This window comes from Trichomycterus rosablanca, chromosome 14 (assembly GCF_030014385.1).
Source record: "Trichomycterus rosablanca isolate fTriRos1 chromosome 14, fTriRos1.hap1, whole genome shotgun sequence".
In the NCBI taxonomy this organism is placed as follows: domain Eukaryota; kingdom Metazoa; phylum Chordata; class Actinopteri; order Siluriformes; family Trichomycteridae; genus Trichomycterus; species Trichomycterus rosablanca.
Window position 1 is genome coordinate 34169263 of NC_086001.1, and position 18746 is coordinate 34188008.

At 40.1% G+C, this 18746-nt stretch overlaps 5 non-coding genes across 5 annotated transcripts; 1 reads left to right on the top strand and 4 right to left on the bottom strand.

Moving 5' to 3' along the window:
- Nucleotides 1–2355: 2355 nt before the first annotated feature.
- trnaa-cgc (transfer RNA alanine (anticodon CGC)) lies at nucleotides 2356–2427 on the bottom strand. Its single transcript has one exon. It is a non-coding gene; the product is annotated as a tRNA-Ala (tRNA).
- A 560-nt stretch (nucleotides 2428–2987) lies between these two features.
- trnat-cgu (transfer RNA threonine (anticodon CGU)) lies at nucleotides 2988–3059 on the bottom strand. Its single transcript has one exon. It is a non-coding gene; the product is annotated as a tRNA-Thr (tRNA).
- A 1001-nt stretch (nucleotides 3060–4060) lies between these two features.
- On the bottom strand, nucleotides 4061–4132 carry trnaa-ugc (transfer RNA alanine (anticodon UGC)). The gene has a single exon. It is a non-coding gene; the product is annotated as a tRNA-Ala (tRNA).
- Nucleotides 4133–10131: 5999 nt separating this feature from the next.
- Nucleotides 10132–10205, bottom strand: trnan-guu (transfer RNA asparagine (anticodon GUU)). The gene has a single exon. It is a non-coding gene; the product is annotated as a tRNA-Asn (tRNA).
- An 8177-nt stretch (nucleotides 10206–18382) lies between these two features.
- trnai-aau (transfer RNA isoleucine (anticodon AAU)) lies at nucleotides 18383–18456 on the top strand. Its single transcript has one exon. It is a non-coding gene; the product is annotated as a tRNA-Ile (tRNA).
- The last annotated feature ends 290 nt before the right edge of the window (nucleotides 18457–18746 follow it).

Consider the following 18746-nt stretch of genomic DNA (forward strand, 5'->3'; position numbering starts at 1 on the left):
TTTGAGGAACTCTACCTTCTTCTTCTAGTATGGCTGCAAATGCCTTTGAGACTTCCAAACCCGACTTGTTTTTTAACAAACGGGTCCATGCGTATTTGCTAAATACGTCAATACACGTCAACATATATTTATAATCATCATTTTCCATAGAATATGCACTCATATCAACAAGATCGGCTTGGAATTGAGAGTCAATTCCGTATACTATAACCCTGTTTCTTTTGTAATTATGTCGTATGGGTTTGTGAAGTGTGTACGCATCCTCACCAGCTAGCCAATCCGAAACCTGTTGATCAGACAGACACACGCCTGTATTCTCTAAAACACCCCGTTTCAAACGATTTTTACCGCCTAATGAACCTGAATTAGCCGGTGTGTAATAAACAGTTCTTAAAAGATTTGCCATGTTGATAGATGACATTGCAGAAAATAATGACACCCCAGATTTGTTTGGTTGACTGTTTTATTCAAAAATCACAATGTATCAATGAAATCTAGAAATTTTACACACACATCTACATTTCTCTCTACTAGATGTTCAACAAGTGTTTCAACCACTTTACAAACATTAATCGGCTTCATTGTTGAAAGTTTTATCACACAAATGTCTAATATGTATGCGCATAGGCAAAGCACATGACTGATTTTCACTGTATTGTCACTCGTAGACATAAGAGACAGAATTTTACCAACAGTCACATGGGCTGCATCGTTAGAATCTATACATAACTGTGTCAAATAACACCAATCATCTGACGTCGATTTAACAATATTTAATTGGTTCTTGAAATTTTGTAAACGTTTAGCATCAACAACATACATGCTATTAAACAATCTAAAATCATCCACGCTATCGACAATACATTTATACAACAAACTTCTCAAATCATTGCTTACTCGATGTTTTAACAAGTGGTCTGCCAACCCCTGGAAGCCGCAAACATTCCCCATCGTGACTTAAACAGCGCTGCAAGTCTTTAAACCAGATTTCCAACCGTCAACTGCGTCGGCTACAAACTGTTCGGATGTGTGATCAACCAGCTTTTCTCTTATTTCCTCTAGCTTTTCCACAATGTATGGCTCGCACTGTAATTCACAGACAACTGTTTCGGCACAACCTTGAATTTTTAGAAGTGGTAAACGTATACCAACATGCTTTAGAAGTTCTGCTATGACATGTTTTAACCCCGGTGTGAACAGAGTCTCTGTTATATCTTTATAGTATTTTTCAAAAAAGAAAATATCCGGCTCAAACAGACACAAATGTCAAAGTTGACTGGGGTGATTCACTTCACAACCGAGACATGTTTCCATCAGTTTGTTGTCTATTATGTGTTGCAGGATTACAACAACGGCGGTCTTTATTAGTTTTAATGCTGTGCTGCATACTTGTCCATCCACATCATCGATTGGCTCAGCTATAGCTTTCGCTTCAAGAGTATCAACTATTGTTTCATTATCTTCATTACCATCTGGTAACTTCTGATGTCTAGATGCAGACCCCTCCAATGGATCTGGTGAAAAAGCCGACGTCGATAGGTACGTCATATTCATATTTCCAAGATGGATGCCAAATTGATCCAGTGAGCAGTCGTCTGACAAGTTGTTGAACACCGCTGATTCATCATAGCTGTAGTTCACGGCTCCACGGCTCATGTCGATCGGTGTGTATTCAAGGCCCGGCCTTTGATATTTTCCGCACCATTCGGACCCATGGTTGTCGGGATGGTCTGCTGGAAGAAAATCCTCAAACATGTCGTCCTGCGTGATGACTCCGTCTTGATGTTCTACTCTGTGAATGTGGTTGATGTTTCTTTTAACAGTCACTGTGGGTAGGCAATGATATTGTTTGCCCAACCCACAAACATCATAAGCCCGAGAATCAAATAGGTTTATTTTAACTTCCTTAAAGTTTTCGTGATGCTTACTGTCATATGCATTGACCTATCTTTTTCTCCTTGGTGCAAAAACCAAATTGTTTTCACGCTCACTAGAACAGTTGGTGTAGACATTTTAAAGCTTTTCTCTTAGAAATCCAACAGTGTGTGAATGCGTCAATACTATATACATCGTCACAGCATGGGGTTTGTCATAAAACCATTGTTGTTAAAAAACCTATGTGCGTGTGTGTGTGTGTGTGTGTTTCTGCGAGTAGATTGGGGTGTGTGGGGGGGTGGGAAGGGGTGTCTGTGGGACCTTGGCATGTCAGTCAACATGACCTGTCAATCAAACTAGCCTGTCGCTCACAGAGTTGTTGGGGGGGCAGAGGGGGGGTCATAAATCAAGGGTCATAAATCATATTTTGACAGATAGTGTGGGATATATACTACTGTCCCTAATCAAAAAGCTTTTGAATAGAGATGCTGGGGCTTGAACCCAGGACCTCATACATGCGAAGCACACGCTCTACCACTGAGCTACATCCCCGACTTAAGCTTCCCAGGATAAACCTCCAACGGGTACGAGAGTCTTTGCAAAAAGAGAAGCAGAACCAGGAGCAGGAATCTCTAGCCTCTGTCAAGTGAGGGATTGCAGATTTAACAGCACACTTGCATAGTCTTCTGTGGTAGCGGTTAAGAACTGGCTTTCTGAACCGGTTGGCTCCAAAATACATTAAACACTCGGTTAACAAGCTCCATCATATCATGCAAGCCAATAGAAAGTCCCATCCAAAATTAATCTAACTCCTGTACCTTTGCTCAGTCAGCTGGGTGAAGTTTAAAACAAGCTTGTGATTGAGTCTGACTAAGTACCTGGATATTTCAAGGGATTGTGACACTCTGGAGCTCATACAAGCATGGCGTGCAGTACCTCTAAGCTGCCATCCCTATGTAGAGGAAATGTGCTGGTGTGGAAGCACAGCATTAATGTGGTAAATAAGACCTGCAAGGGAAAATAGGAAAAGAGTTGTGTTTCTCAAATTAGCCTAGAGGGAATGTGAACTAGAGCATATTGGTCATGTTTTAAAACGAGAGCATGCATGTTAAAGGCACGAACGAGGATTGAACCCATGATCTTCGGTTTACGAGACCGACGCCTTACCACTTGGCCATCGCACCTCTCCAGGTAGCTGGCAGAAAGTTGAAAAAACGTTCTGTGCAAAAGTAACAACTGGAAACTTAGCACCTTCTTAAAGTTCAAGAGTAACAAGCAGAACGCCAGCTTGATAGTGACCGTTCTTAAAGCCATAGCCTTTAGAAGCACACTTGAAGCTTTTTTCTAGCAGAGTGAAACAACAAGCTACAGGAGATGCAGGAGATTGAACCCTGGGGCCTCGTACATGCAAAGCAAGCGCTCTACCACTGAGATACATCCCACGGAATAGGCACCAATGCAACAGGTACAGGACTCTTTGCAAAAACAAAAAGAGACCCATGACCAGGTATCTTTAGCCTCTAGCAGGCAGGGGATTGCAAATTTAAAGGCACACTTGCAGAGTAATATGTGGTAGCTGTTAAGAATTGGCTCTGCAAGCCAGTTGGCTCCAAAACACATTAAACACTCAGTTAACAAGCTGCACCGTGTCAATAAAGCAAATGGAAAGGCTGGCCAAAAATGACCAAACCCCTGGCCCTTTTGCCCAATTAGTTAGGTAAAGATTAAAACTGATTTGTGAATGGGTCTGGAACAACTACCCGTATATTTGAACGGTTTAATCTAAGCTACAATCCTTGTGTAGCAGTAAGATGCTGCTGTGGAATTACAGCTTTGATGTGTTAGGTAAGTTCTCTTGTGCTGTCCTATAGCCGTTGATCTTTTTAGCCAGGTGAAGTTTACAAAAGAAAACACTTGTGATTGGGTCTTTAACGGCCAAGTGTTTGTTTCAAGGAGCGTTTTGTCTGTGACTTTAAAAACAAAGCACGAATAAGACACACTCTGGGAATGAGCCGTGAGCTTTGGTTTCCTAGAGCGACGCCTTAGCCCAAGGCCATGGCAGCACAGCAAAGAAAGGTCACACACTGAAAAATGTCCCTGTGCACGAGTAAGCACTGGAATGTGTGCTTGAAAGTGCTAATTCTTAAAGCTATGAAGTTTGTTTCAAGTGAGTGAAACAACAAGCTGGAGATGCAGGGGATTGAACCCTGGACCTCATACATGCAAAGCATGCGCTCTACCACTGAGCTACATCCCCTTTTCTGACATGGGAGGATTGTTGTGGCTCTATAGCTCTATTGTAGAGAATAAGACCGCTAGGCAAGACATGGTCCCTAATTAAAAGGTTCTGAATGGAGATGCTGGGGCATGCGCTCTACCACTGAGCTACATCCCCGACTTGTGCTTCCCAGGATAAACCTCCAGTGGTGTATAAAGTACCTGAAGGCCACACACGAGTAAAAGTACAAGTATCTTACCAGAAATTTACTTAGATAGAAGTAAAAGTCACCTTTCAAAATATTACTTGAGTAAAAGTCTAAAAGTATCTGATGTTTAATGTACTTAAGTATTAAAAGTAATTAGATATTAAATGAACTTAAAGTATTAAAAGTAGAAGTAAAAGTAAATGCTGTTAGTATAAACTGAAGCGGTCATTTAGAAAAATATAAGATTGTTCTTTTAAGCCTGTAAACCACCTTAACAAGCTTTTTTCTTCCTTCCATCTGAACATGATCTGTGCCAATTTGTGATTATAATCAGCTGTTCACATCACCTATTTGAAATCACGTCATTATTTAGTTGTTTTTTAACCTTATTATGAGGACTAAATTACCCCGTTCCAACTTTTTTTAGAATGTGTTGTAGCTTAAAATGCATGTATGTGTATGTTAAGAATGAAGTTGACCAGACAAAACACGAAATATTTTGGGTTCATAAAAGATGGAATAAGAGTCGATGTAAATGTAAAAAACACTGCATCTAGTTTATTTGCATTTTCTATACTGTTCCATTTTTTTTATTTGGGTAGTACATTCAAGTTATAGATACTGTATATATCCCAATAACCTAAAACAACTGAATTTTGGCAGAATTAATTTAAAAGCAAAACTCAAGCAAGTTTAACTAAACATGTGGCACTTTTAACCCTTTAATGATCTGTTCAACCATTAGTATAATCTAAATAGCTGGGTAAAATAAACTGTATTTAAATAATCTTTTTTGGGCTGTATCTACTCCCTGATTGGTGTGTGTTAAACGTAAAAAACATTGGTATTCTTACTTTAAGAAAACACCATTTCTAACTTATGTGTCAACCTGAAGCAGCAGCTGAAAAATCCTCCATAAAATTTTGAAAGTTGAGTTCTTGTTGAGACCATTAAAGGGTTAAAGACGTGCATGTTCCTCAGCACCATGAATGTTTCCTCTGTCAGTGTGTTATCATGTAAGGTACCCTGACACATTACCAACATGGACTGCTGTAGTGTAAACACTCACCTGTTGTATTCTGGCACTGCTCACACTCACCAGTGGGGTCCTAAAAGAGTACTATTGGGAAAACTCCTTAGCTTTACTTACCTGGGTGAGTCCATCCTCTGTAGAAGGGGAGGGGTGAAGAACCTGTAAAAGAGAAGAAATGTTAGATAAGCATATGCTGTAAATATTGGAAATGTTGTTACTGAATGGGTTTGAGTATTGTTTGTAACATTTTGCCATATTTGATGCTCTGTGAACTAGATATTTTTTTTAATATATATTTTGTCTTTACCTGTATGAGGTATGGTATGATCCAGGGGAGGAGCTACCTGTTTAAATACAGCTCTGGAAAAGGTGTAGGGGGTTCTTTTTTCTGGAGAAGGGCTAAAAGCTATGCTAGGCCTGTGACTTGTAAACATCAATGAATGTGACTTAAGTGACTTTGCAGTCACAAGTCTGTTTCCTCTGGTGGTAGAGGTTGAGTTTTCTATTTTTTTTTTCATAGCGCGCTTGTAAATATTTTGATTGTTGTGGCCAAAAATGAAGGTGACGGGGAAAAAGAACAACTTCTGTGCTCCTGCTAATTCTTTTCAGTGCTTTCAACCATTCGCCCTACATTACCCATAAAGAGTGCCCTTTAGTCTGGGAACACGCCTTTATCACACAGTGTAATACAGAAGTAATCTGAGGAAATATTTGTCTGTAGGTGAGTTTTTAAAAATGATGGGACACATCATGTCTGCACTGAATTGATTACAAGCTAATGTAGTGAAACGTTTTATTTGTGGTTCGGAAATGTAGTGGAGTAAAAGTGAAAGTTGCAGAATTTTTTTATACTCCAGTAAAGTACAGATACTCCAAAAAACTACTTAAGTACTGTAACGAAGTATTATTACTTCGGTACTATACACCACTGTAAACCTCCAACAGGTACGAGAGTCTTTGCAAAAAGAGAAGCAGAACCAGGAGCAGGAATCTCTAGCCTCTGTCAAGTGAGGGATTGCAGATTTAACAGCACACTTGCATAGTCTTCTGTGGTAGCTGTTAAGAACTGGCTCTCTGAACCGGTTGGCTCCAAAAGACATTAAACACTCGGTTAACAAGCTCTATCATGTCATGCAAGCCAATAGAAAGTCCAATCCAAAATTCATCTAACTCCTGTACCTTTGCTCAGTCAGCTGGGTGAAGTTTAAAATGGGCTTGTGATTGAGTCTGACTAAGTACCTGAATATTTCAAGGGATTGTGACACTCTGGAGCTCATACAGGCACGACATGCAGTACCTCTAAGCTGCCATCCCTATGTAGAGGAAATGTGCTGGTGTGGAAGCACAGCATTAATGTGGTAAATAAGACCTGCAAGGGAAATTAGGAAAAGAGTTGTGTTTCTCAAATTAGCCTAGGGGGAATGTGAACTAGAGCATATTGCCCAGATAGCATACGGATGTGGGCCACTTCTGGCAACGTTACGGCACTGCCGGCTCACTGCCGGCATCGGCAAACAGCATATGAGCCAAAAGTGGCCCACATATAGGAAATGCTTATATGGCCCACATGTCCCAAAACACATCTGGCAAAGACATGGCACCACTGGCAAACTAAGTGAGCCAGTAATACTGGCTCTTATATTAAAAATGGTAATGTCCCACTTTCTACACTCTAAAAAATGATTCAGCACATTAGTAAATTAAACATAATATAATATCTTGAGTTTGGGCAACCTAAAAATACATTATTTTAGACAAACTTAAAATTGTAAACTTTTTCAACACATTATTTTTGCTTTAGTACAACATCACACCAATTTTGAGTTGAGCCAACTAAAATATCTGAGTTGTCTGAACAAAGCAAAGAGGAGAAGAGCATCAGAAGCTCTATGTTCTGTGACTGCACATGCGCACTTCTCCGAGTTGAGTTGTAACGGACGAGGACGACGCTGAAGTTTTGGATTTTGCCCTGACCTGCCCTGAGGTAGGTATTCAGCTATTCAACATAATACAAGTTATGTTTAAAACTTAACAAATGCATAAACTATAAACTGACTGAATAACGAGTGGAATTACTAGCATTTTAGTTTCACGTATTTTCTCAACCAAAATTTCAAATATTGTATGGCAGACGAGTGCGAGTTCTTTTCAAATTGTTAATTTATATAAAGGTGTACAAGTGTAATCTATTTGCAAATTTGGGCTTGTCGGTGACAATTTAACCATTTTTGGTACACAGAGAGCGATGTTAGCTGATATGCTAGCGGGTTATGATGCCCATTTGTTTGAATGGCCGGGGGCTAACCGTGTTAGCTTAATAAGCTAACCTTGTCTGTGGTACAGCACATTACAAAACAGTCTGTTACACTTAATTATGATGCGGTATGATTGTAAGTAAGCGGCTTATTTGATGTGATTTTCATGGCTGTGAATTAGGTAGGGCTTTATTCATGGTATTCATAGTTAGCTATAGTTGCAAACTTTTAAACATGAATATGCTTATTGTCAATTTATTGGAATTTTGCTTACATACTTCAACTTTAGGTGATTTACTGTGCTTGTCTTAATTGATTATTAAATGAGAGCTAAATCATCATATTGTTTAAATGTAAATATATTAATTTAAAATCGTTTGTGTTTTTTATTGCAGATTAATATGCAATGCAATCCCAGTCCAGAAGTACTACAGAAACATTACAGATTGTGTCATTACCAAGGGCGCTCCTGGCCATTGCTGTGTTTGTATCCTGACTCTGCTTACCTGGAAATCCAGTTTGTTTATTGATGCTAATCAACTTTTGCTGGCATGGTACAGGTTTATGGCTTAAAATAAATGTCTGTTGTGAAAGTCAAATAAAAATTTTAATAAAATTGTCTTAAATTTCTTTCATAGCTACTTGTTAAGAGCGTAACATATTCATTTACATTTTTGTCATTTTGCAGATGTTTTTACTCAAAGAGACTTACAATTGTGGCTGAATACAATGCAAGCAATTGAGGTTTAAGGGCCTTGCCCAGGGCCCCAACAGTGGTAACTTAGTGGTGGTGGGGCTTGAACCAGCATCCCACTGAATACTAGACCAGTACCTTAACCACTGAGCTACCAACTGCCAGTTCAGATATGTAAAAAAACTTTTGCCTGTAAAAAAACATTTAGTAACTGATTTTTTTTACTTTAAAAAAAAAAAAACACAGTTTAGTAAACTTAAAGTAAATGTTTAGTCAACCTTAAAAATCTAAAGGTTAAGCTGACTTGAAAATGTAAGGCAACCAGCTGCCTCACCTTTTTGAGTTTTCTCAACTTCAGCAGCCCAAGCTGTTGTGCAACTTGCTTTGCTAAGTTAGGTTGTTAGTTCACTCAAATCACTATTTAAAGTTGGACAAAATTACAATTACTATTTGATTGTACTTTGGAAAAAGGTTGATTTAACTTAAAATATTCTTTTAAGTGAACTTATGGGGAAACTAAAGAAAATAAGTACGAATGCCTGAAGTTCAGAAAACTTAGAAAAGTGAGGCAGCTGGTTGCCAAAGCAGATGCTTTAATTTGTTGTTGCATAACAAAACATGGAATTTCCAAAGGTGCCTTTCATTTTCTTTAACTGAACTGTCATATAATTAATACAAAAGGTTACATATACAGTTTTAAGTAGAACAGAAATACAATTTAATGTTAGAACAACTTAAATTGTTAAGTATACTGTAAAAAATAAGGTGTTGAAATTGCTTAAAAAAATTAAGGCAATAGTTTGCATGGATCTTTTTGAGTTGAATTAACTTCCTGTTCTATTAAGTAAATGGAACCTATCTAAGCCACTTAAAATATACTTAAATAAATTATCACAGTATAACTAAAATCACTACGTTGAGTCAACTTAAATATTTTGAGTTGATTTTTAAGTTGAATCTACTCGGGATTTGTAATAAATACAACTAAATAAAGTCAAAATGAAGGACTCATTTTTTTAAGTTCTCCCAACATAGAAAGATCCATGCAAACTATTGCCTTAATTTTTTTAAGTAATTTCAACACCTCATTTTTTACAGTGTGACTTGAATGAGAGGGGAATTAAAAAGATCTCACACTTGTCAGAGACAACGTTTGAAGTCCAGGTCAATAGGACCTGCTAGTTAGAGAAGGATCTTTTGTTTGTTAGTTTAAGTCCAAAAGTGGGTGTGGCCCGTACGGGGATCGAACCCACAACCTTGGCATTATTAGCACCACACTCTAACCAACTGAGCTAACCAGCCAGTTCGTCTAGTTGCTTTAAATCTTTGTACATAATTCTACACTAACTCCATTCAAGCAGCTGAAACGGACTTTAATAATACACATCAAAAAGGTTTTGTGGGTTCTTATATGTGTGAACTATCTAAACTATATATTTCTTAAAGTTCTTGACTGAGCTTAATGTCGCCAACCAGCGACTGGAGCAGATACGACTCAGGTCCTGCACGCAGTAAGTAGTTCTGATACACAGTACCAGCCTGCACACCAGAGGGGCTCAAAACATCAAGTTTTCACTCATTAAATCATGTTTGTGAACTTTGTGGAATGAATGTAGGATTTGTACGTGTAGATTCTGGGTTTTAGGAAGTCGAGCTACTGTTAATATTTTTCCCCAATTGAACTAAACCTGAATTCATGTTTTAATTGTTCATTAAGACTTCACTAAGAGTTATTACCATCAAGCAAATGTAAAGCATATTTCTACATGAAGAGCATCTGTTTCCAGATAATATACACTGAGGTTTAATTGTCTGATCATCAGACATGGTTGTGCAATAAAAGACACTCGTCCCTGGGTGGGCTTGAACCACCAACCTTTCGGTTAACAGCCGAACGCGCTAACCGATTGCGCCACAGAGACACGTGCACAGCTAACAGCACAGCTGTTTCATTGTACGGTACACACAAAAAATCTAATATCTCTCTATACAGGCTCACTGTCGAGGCAAATTGGTGGTTAAGTGGGCGGGTCTAAACTGTGGAAGGCTGAATGAATGTACCACAATACAGTATAGTTTAGATAGAACACACATATAAGAACCCACAAAACCTCTTAGATGTGTATTAAGAAAGTCTGATCATAAGAAATGACTAGACAGTGTTAGGATGAATCTTTTGGTTCACGAGGTCCTGAAGAAAGCAGTCGAGAAGTCCAGAAAGTACTCTAAAAAACACTTTATTAAGTGTAAAAATGATCTGTGAATATATGCCAGAGCTAAGCTGATCAGCGCTCTTCTCTCCTGCAGTCTAGACACACCACCACAAAAGCAAGAAGCAAGACCTGAGCCCGCCATCCTTTTTTAAACTAGTCTAGGCTCCTCCTCCGCCGCTGCTGTTGGAGCCAATGAAATGTGCTAAAAAGCCCCGGGCTCCGCCTCCCCCCTTCGGTATGAGTCAGGGGGGGGATCCGGGTCACGGCGCCATTTTGAACAATAGACCATGCGGCCTGGATGTCGTAAAACTTGGAAAGTGCCGTAAAACTTCCCATATTGAATTTATGTTTAATAATGATGTTATGTTAAAAACCTAACAAACTCCCCTTGAAAGCATCTTAATGCTTTCACATTAACTTTTAACTATAGGTTAGGTGTCTCTAGATTCCAGGAGATAGGATAGCCGTCAGCAACCCCCAATTTAACCCCTTCTGACTTACATGGCCACTGGGCTGAATTTTTACAATAAAAGGTATCTAAAAAATAAAAGGCTACCAGTTAAACTAAAGGAACCGTACCTATCGCAACAGCTCCTACCCTTAAACCAAACAAACAAACAAAAATAGTAAATAAAATAAGAATAGGAAAACAAAATAAAGCAATTTAAAAATAGGAAATCAAAAACGAGAAAAAAAAAAATAAAAAAAAAACAATGGGTGCGTGGCTTCTACAGGAAGTCCGTTCAGGTTGTCCTCCACCAGACGGAGCTGCAGATATTCAGAAGGGGCCCATAGCTCCTGTGTCTCTGCAAGACTCCTAATGTCTTATGGATTCTCCCCTGTCGGTCTTACCTGTTTCCACAGCAGCACAAACATTTAAACGATGTAACACAGAGAATATCCTTCCTAAAAATAGCAGAGTATCAAACATATATACATTGTAAACAATCCTGAACTAACCCCTTGCGTTTTGTAGCTAAACTATGTGTGTTGTACTTAACTAGTGTTCTCAAAGATGATCTGCGTGTCTGTGAACTATATGTTTATGTTTTTCCCTCCTAGTCTAACCAAATCCTTTCTCTTCTTCTTGTTCCGGTGGCTTCTCTGGACTCGTCTTCCGCATAGTTGGTTTTGTCAGGCTTTCTGCTGTGGTTTGTTCCCTGTAGGCAGGTCCAGTTAGTGGCACTTCTGTCCCTTGGAGTGGGTCTTCCAGTCCCCTCAGTGTCTGCCTCTGTCAGTCCTTCCAAGTCTCCTTCCTTCATCACGGTGTGTGATCAGTAGTGCTGGTCCTCTCTCCTCGTCTTGTCTGGTCGGTTTTACCTTTAATTAAGCAGAGTTAGTAGCACTTATACTGCTCGAAGTGGGTCTCCCGGCCCACCTTCAAGGGTATCCTCCTCATCATCATCTACCTGATATCTCGACAAATCAGCCAACACCATCTGGATAACTGGTGGATCCTGCCCCCCTCTGCTTCCTCTACACACTACTTCTATCACAAATTTTTCTATTAATTCCCTGATGCACGGGATACCACAACAACAACATATCCCTAAGATTACCAATCCTACACATACTGACATCACCAAACTCGTAATAACTTCCTTCCATGGCCCAAACATCCCTTCTAGCCACTTAACCCATTCATACACACATACAATCATACAACAGACAAACATATAAGCTACTTACCCAGCCCTCACCGCAGCCACCCCACTCCCAACAACGGGATACACGGCCACGGTGAGCTTAGACACCACTGCCGCAAGGCTTTCTGGGTAAAGCCTGTGCCGGCCCCCAGTAGCGACGCTACACTGCCCCCTCCCTAATGGTCAACCGTCCCGGTGACCCACTCACCAGCGTCCACTGGGTGGCTCCATGTCCGGACCGCACCCCATTACACTGCCGAGTCGCTCTTCCACCCACTGCTGGACCGGGCACCCTGCCCCTACAGCCACCTGGGCTAGCGCACTCAGACAGACCGGGCATATTGGCTCACCAAACCATCAGAGCCACCCAAACACCACGATCCCACTTGTGACACCAATGTGGCGCCGGCGAGTAAGGAAGGTTAGCGTCAGGGCCGCAAGTGAGCTGCCTTTGGCAGTTCATTTAGTGGTTTAGGGACAGACACCCATTCATTGTTTGGAAGGAAAATTCAGGGATATTCTCGTGACAAAGCCCTTAATCCTTCCAAAGCTCGTGTCACACTACCATCGGGTGCAGTATTATTGGGGACGAAGGTGCAACACGATGAGCCCACAATCTGGCAAACTCCACCTTTCTCTGCTAACAACATGTCTAATGCCATTCTATTCTGTAAGGTCATAAGTGAAGTCTGGTCTAGCTGGTCTCTCAGTCCCTCAATGGCCTGAACACTGAAATTAACAAATCTCTGCTGATTGTAATAGAGATAGTTTACCCAGTCTACATTCTTATTGATAGTTACCCACCAAAAGAGTGCACTTTCAAACCCTGCAGCAATCTGGTTCCCAGCCTTAAATTCATCTGGGACCCCCCTTGGGACCCCTATACCATCAATCCACACGGTCTTGTCAAAGGATCCGCCAGGTTTGACCTCTCGGGTGTCTCTTCGATGGTTGTGGTGATTGGTCAGGACGTCCGCGGCATCCTCCACTCCGTGTTGCTTGTAAATTCTAAAAGGCATAATCAGAAAGACCAACACACACTCACCAGACCAATTCCCATGCAATCTTCGCCGGATTCTCATATCTCCATACAACCATACTAAATCCGCCCTACTGAATTTTGTGCATTCAGCTGGCTGCCTGTATAATTCCCATTTACATTTGTCAACTTTATGTTTTAGATAAATTTAGAAAATTTTTAATACGTTGTTCAGAGCCAGGTGGGGCTTTAGTTTCCAGTGGATAGAGACCAACCTCTGTCCAACTCAGTTCCTCAACTTGTGCGCCTGTTTTCGCCTTCTCTTTGACAGAGGAGGTTTCCACCAGTCGCTTAACAATTACTTGTTTCAATTCTCTATGTGTTAAATTAGACATTTTAGACCGCTTTAAACAACCTTTCGAGCAAAACCTGTAACACGTATTAAGAAAAAGACAAACTGATAGGTTTTAACGAGACACACCCTAGAACAGAAGATTCCTGCCTAGTTGAAGAATACGAGTATTCTTTTAACATTCGCTGGCACAACTCAGACAAAAGAACATAAACCTCAGTACAACAACAGTGTCTACTGGAAACAAACAATTACTTCACCGCGACCGACAATGGCCCTATGGAAACAAACATATACTTCAGGGCAATCGACAGTGATCCCCTGGAAACAAACAATTACTTCACCGCGACCGACAATGGCCCTATGGAAACAAACATATACTTCAGGGCAATCGACAGTGATCCCCTGGAAACAAACAATTACTTCACCGCGACCGACAATGGCCCTATGGAAACAAACATATACTTCAGGGCAATCGACAGTGATCCCCTGGAAACAAACATATACTTCACAGCGACCGACAATGGTCCTATGGAAACAAACATATACTTCAGGGCAATCGACAGTGATCCCCTGGAAACAAACAATTACTTCATTATTTGTCTCTCATACTGCATTAACCCTTCCTGCTATATAAAATTCCACTTCAAACAGTTCAAACTGATCAGAGCAGAAGGTGCATACACATTACATCTAACATTTTCTACACTTATTCTACTTCATCATCGCCGCATGCTAGAGAGCCTTCAGATTTTCTAAATCACATTTTTCCCAATACAAAATCACCAATCCACTATTTATTATTTACTCTGCCATACTTAAAATAACAACAGCTCTGCTATATCAACTTCCATCAGTCCCACAAACCCCTGACTTATATTATTTATTCCTTCAGATTTTTACCCCAACTTTTGGTCACTGGTACTGACACACCTCCTGCTTCTAACAATACAGACTCCATTTCCCACAATCCAACAGACTCTCACATGACTATCTCCTGCTCCTAGTCAGCCAATCCCTCATGCTCATCATCACCAGCGCTTTGATCCACTTTGGCTTTCTTGAATCACATTAACCTCTACTTAAATAGTTCCACTTAGTTAACTGTCTACTAGACTATTCGATACTTCTCACCTACCAAGTTATTTTCTTCACTGTTCCCTCAATCTTTAAACTGCACTCATCTATGATCATGCATAGTATTGCCACAAGGTTTACTGCACCACATTGAACCAATCTAACTTCTTCAATAAACTATATAATATAAAATGAGTGAGTTGACCTGATCAATTAGCTAGAAAAGATTCATCGGATACAACACAAGCATCAAATATTAACAATTGCCAATTAACAATTTCCAAAAAATATTACCAATGAAATTGAATCTTACCAGAATCCGTGTAAGCAATTATATTTAATCTCCTGAGACCCGAGCTTTGATTTTTTCTTTTTTTTTTTTTTTCAATGCATTTTTCCTATTCCTTTTGTTTTTAACCTTATTAGTTGGGCGACACGGTGGTTCAGTGGGTAGCACCGTCGCACACTGTCACAGCAAGAAGGTTCCCCCTCCGCGGAGCCCGCATGTTGTCGTGTGGAAATCAAAAATGCAGTCACACCATGACTTGTATTGACAATAAGAGGATGACATGACCAAATGTGCTGTTTGAGCTATGGTACAAGGGTACATCTCTCCACTTCCCCCTTTTCTGAAAAAGAACTGCATTGATAATGCCATTCTTTTCAGAAACATCCAAATAGAAAGGGTCAGAGTATTTCGGTTGTTGTAGGTCACAATATTTTAGAAACAGTAACATATTAGCTTTTACCTTTTACTAGTATTCAGCATTTGTATACAGAGAAAAACACGACATCACTCTCAAATAAACATAAGCTTTGACAATATATAATCTAATATATTACCATATGTCCTAATCAGAGGTGGAAAGAGTACCAAAAATTGTATTCAAGTAGAAGTACCATTACTTTAATGAATCTTTACTTAATTACAAGTAAAGTTACTACTCTAAAAATCTAGAAAGTAACTCATTTTAAAACGTACTCACCGAGTAAACAGCAGGGGGTCTCCTCTGTGTAATGTAAACAGTATGGATACAAACCTCAACAGTAGTTTTTAATTCAAATGCAATAGAAGAAACGTTGTCCTTAACTCAAATGCAATAAAAGAAACATGTTGATGCAACACTTAAAACAGTTAGGGATGTGTAATGCGTCATTTCAAATGACATAAAACTTTTTCAAACTGTATAACCACTAGCGATGTGTCGCAAAATGATTCGAATCTATGAACCGGCTCTTCTAACCGAAACAAAGGAATCGACTCTTCAGGGAGTCGCCATGTAAATACGCGGCTCTTCAAAAGGAACCGAGACAAAAGACTTGACTCCCCTACCCACATTAAAACACACTTATTAAGGTACCATAACAAATACTTGTCTTAACTCACAGTTATCTTAAGATTATAAAAATAAAGTTGATTATAAAATTAACTGCAGCACTTACCCAATCCAGGCGTACAAAGACAAAGATAGCCGATGGACAAGAGATACGGCAAGCCGCGCACATAGAGCCAAAATGGCCGACGGACAGAAACACGTTGCCCATTCAGAGCCAAAATGGCGGACAGACAGAAAACCACGCTGCGCTCTCTGGTCCAAAATGGCCGCCGAACAAAAGAAACCACGCTGCGCAACTCAGAGCCAAAATGGCGGACAGACAGAAAACACGCTGCGTTCCCAAGAGCCAAAATGGCGGACAGACAGAAAACACAGACAACAGTCAAGTCCGAATTTTAGGACAATCTTTTTCATAGAATCCCGTCCTTTGAACAGCCAGACTCCTAAGATTTCCACGTTCAAATCATAGAACCCCGTTCTTTGAACTGCCAGGTAATAGATTTCCAACGCTCGCTCATTCCTAGAATCCCGCTCTTTGAGCAGCCAGATCCTAGGTTTTACAACGCTCGAATTATACTAGATCTATAGAATTAACCCAGTCCCAGACTCGTTAAAACTTAGATCATTCGAATCACGCGCCCCTGCTTTTGAAACAGACAGACACGTTTCGCTCCAATGGTGTTCCGGGTGAAGCCTCTGCCGAACAGCCCTTTACCGTTTATTTTGCTCGGTCTGATTCAAACTCAGCAATCAGGAAACATACATTTTTAGCTTCGGCATATATTCACAGTTTTAAACTATCTAATGATACTTTAGTAATTTAATCAGACACTTACGGACTCTGAGATTCAATTTCATACTCAATACGCTAAATAATAAATGCATCTAATATATTCAGAGAACATCTGTTTACCTTGTAGGCGCGCCTTGCATCGAGTACAAAATATCCTCAGAATCTCCGGTCTTTAGCTCAGTCAGCTGAATTAATTCTGATGCAATTCTCAGACCTCTACGAACCATCCTCTGCTACCATTTGTTAGGATGAATCTTTTGGTTCACGAGGTCCTGAAGAAAGCAGTCGGGAAGTCCAGAAAGTACTCTAAAAAACACTTTATTAAGTGTAAAAATGATCTGTGAATATATGCCAGAGCTAAGCTGATCAGCGCTCTTTTCTCCTGCAGTCTAGACACACCACCACAAAAGCAAGAAGCAAGACCTGAGCCCGCCATCCTTTTTTAAACTAGTCTAGGCTCCTCCTCCGCCGCTGCTGTTGGAGCCAATGAAATGTGCTAAAAAGCCCCGGGCTCCGCCTCCCCCCTTCGGTATGAGTCAGGGGGGGGATCCGGGTCACGGCGCCATTTTGAACAATAGACCATGCGGCCTGGATGTCGTGAAACTTGGAAAGTGCCGTAAAACTTCCCATATTGAATTTATGTTTAATAATGATGTTATGTTAAAAACCTAACAACAGTGATGTCTGAAGTAAGACTGAGATCTCAGATCATTAAAATAACATGAAACTGCTGTATTTCTGGTGCAATAACAAACAAATTCAGTTAGGAGCTGCTAATTTCTGTGCAGAATCTCAAATGGTTTTTGTGCTGCCATGTAGCTGGTTGAATGGAGTTAGTGTAGAATTATGTACAAAGATCTAAAGAGTGAACAGATTAACTGGCCGGTTAGCTCAGTTGGTTAGAGCGTGGTGCTAATAATGCCACGGTCGCGGGTTCGATCCCTGTACAGGCCACACCGGCTTTATTGATTGAAGTTAGCATGTTTGAGAGAGAGTCAGGTGAGCATGTGCTGTGTATCAGGACTTTCTAACCTGAGTAATTTAATCACTGAAAGTAAGAATACCACCCTGTTCTTCTGCCATCTTTAATTCTGGCTTCATTTCACCTAATGAACGTGGCATAATCTTTATAAATGGTTACAATCAATTTTGTCAATGGCAAAAATAAATAAATAAAAAGAGAACTGCTGTGTAATTTAGTGAATTCTTGCACTGCACATGGCAGAAGACTAAAAGAAATTTAGAGCATGTAGAATAAAAGTATTAGGAAAGTATGAGGTTAAAAGCATCAGCTTTTATTTATTCTTAAAAGAAAAATACATGAACCTCAGTCATCTCACACGAAGATCTGTTCTGCTCAACAACAGTAAAGCTCTCCATCGTTTCTGTGTGGCAGCTCCATAACTGAAGGGCGGTCAGTGTAGAATTGGGTATGTGGGTATATGATCTTGTTACGCCCCTGAGAGAGGGGATTATAGAAAATTATAAAAAGGAAAAAGACACAGGACACTTCGAGTACTGTTCACAGCCGCATCACTTTATAATGATACAGGTGCTGCGGGTGCCCTCTAGTTTTCCCTCCCCTCAGCCCTCGCACTGATCGATGCGCAGGCTCACCAATCGATTACAGAGTAAACAGATGGCATTCTATTTTTCTTTTATGTTGTTCCCTTAAGTGCACCACACCCTGACCTTGTACATAGGCCGGTTAGCTCAGTTGGTTAGAGCGTGGCGCTAATAACGCCAAGGTCGTGGGTTCGATCCCCATACGGGCCACACCCACTTTTGAACTTAAACTAACAAACAAGTGAGTCTTCTCTAACTAGCAGGTCCTATTGACCTGGGCTTCAAATGTTGTCATTCTGGTAGGACAATAAAAGCGATATACAACCCCTGGCAAAAATTATGGAATCACCGCTCTTGGAAGATGTTCTGTCAATTGTTTAATTTTGTAGAAAAAAAATAAATTACAGACATGCCACAAAACTATCATTTTTCAAAATGTCAACCTTCTGGCATTAAGAAACAATAAAAAAAAAAGAAACAAATATAATAGTTGTGGTCAG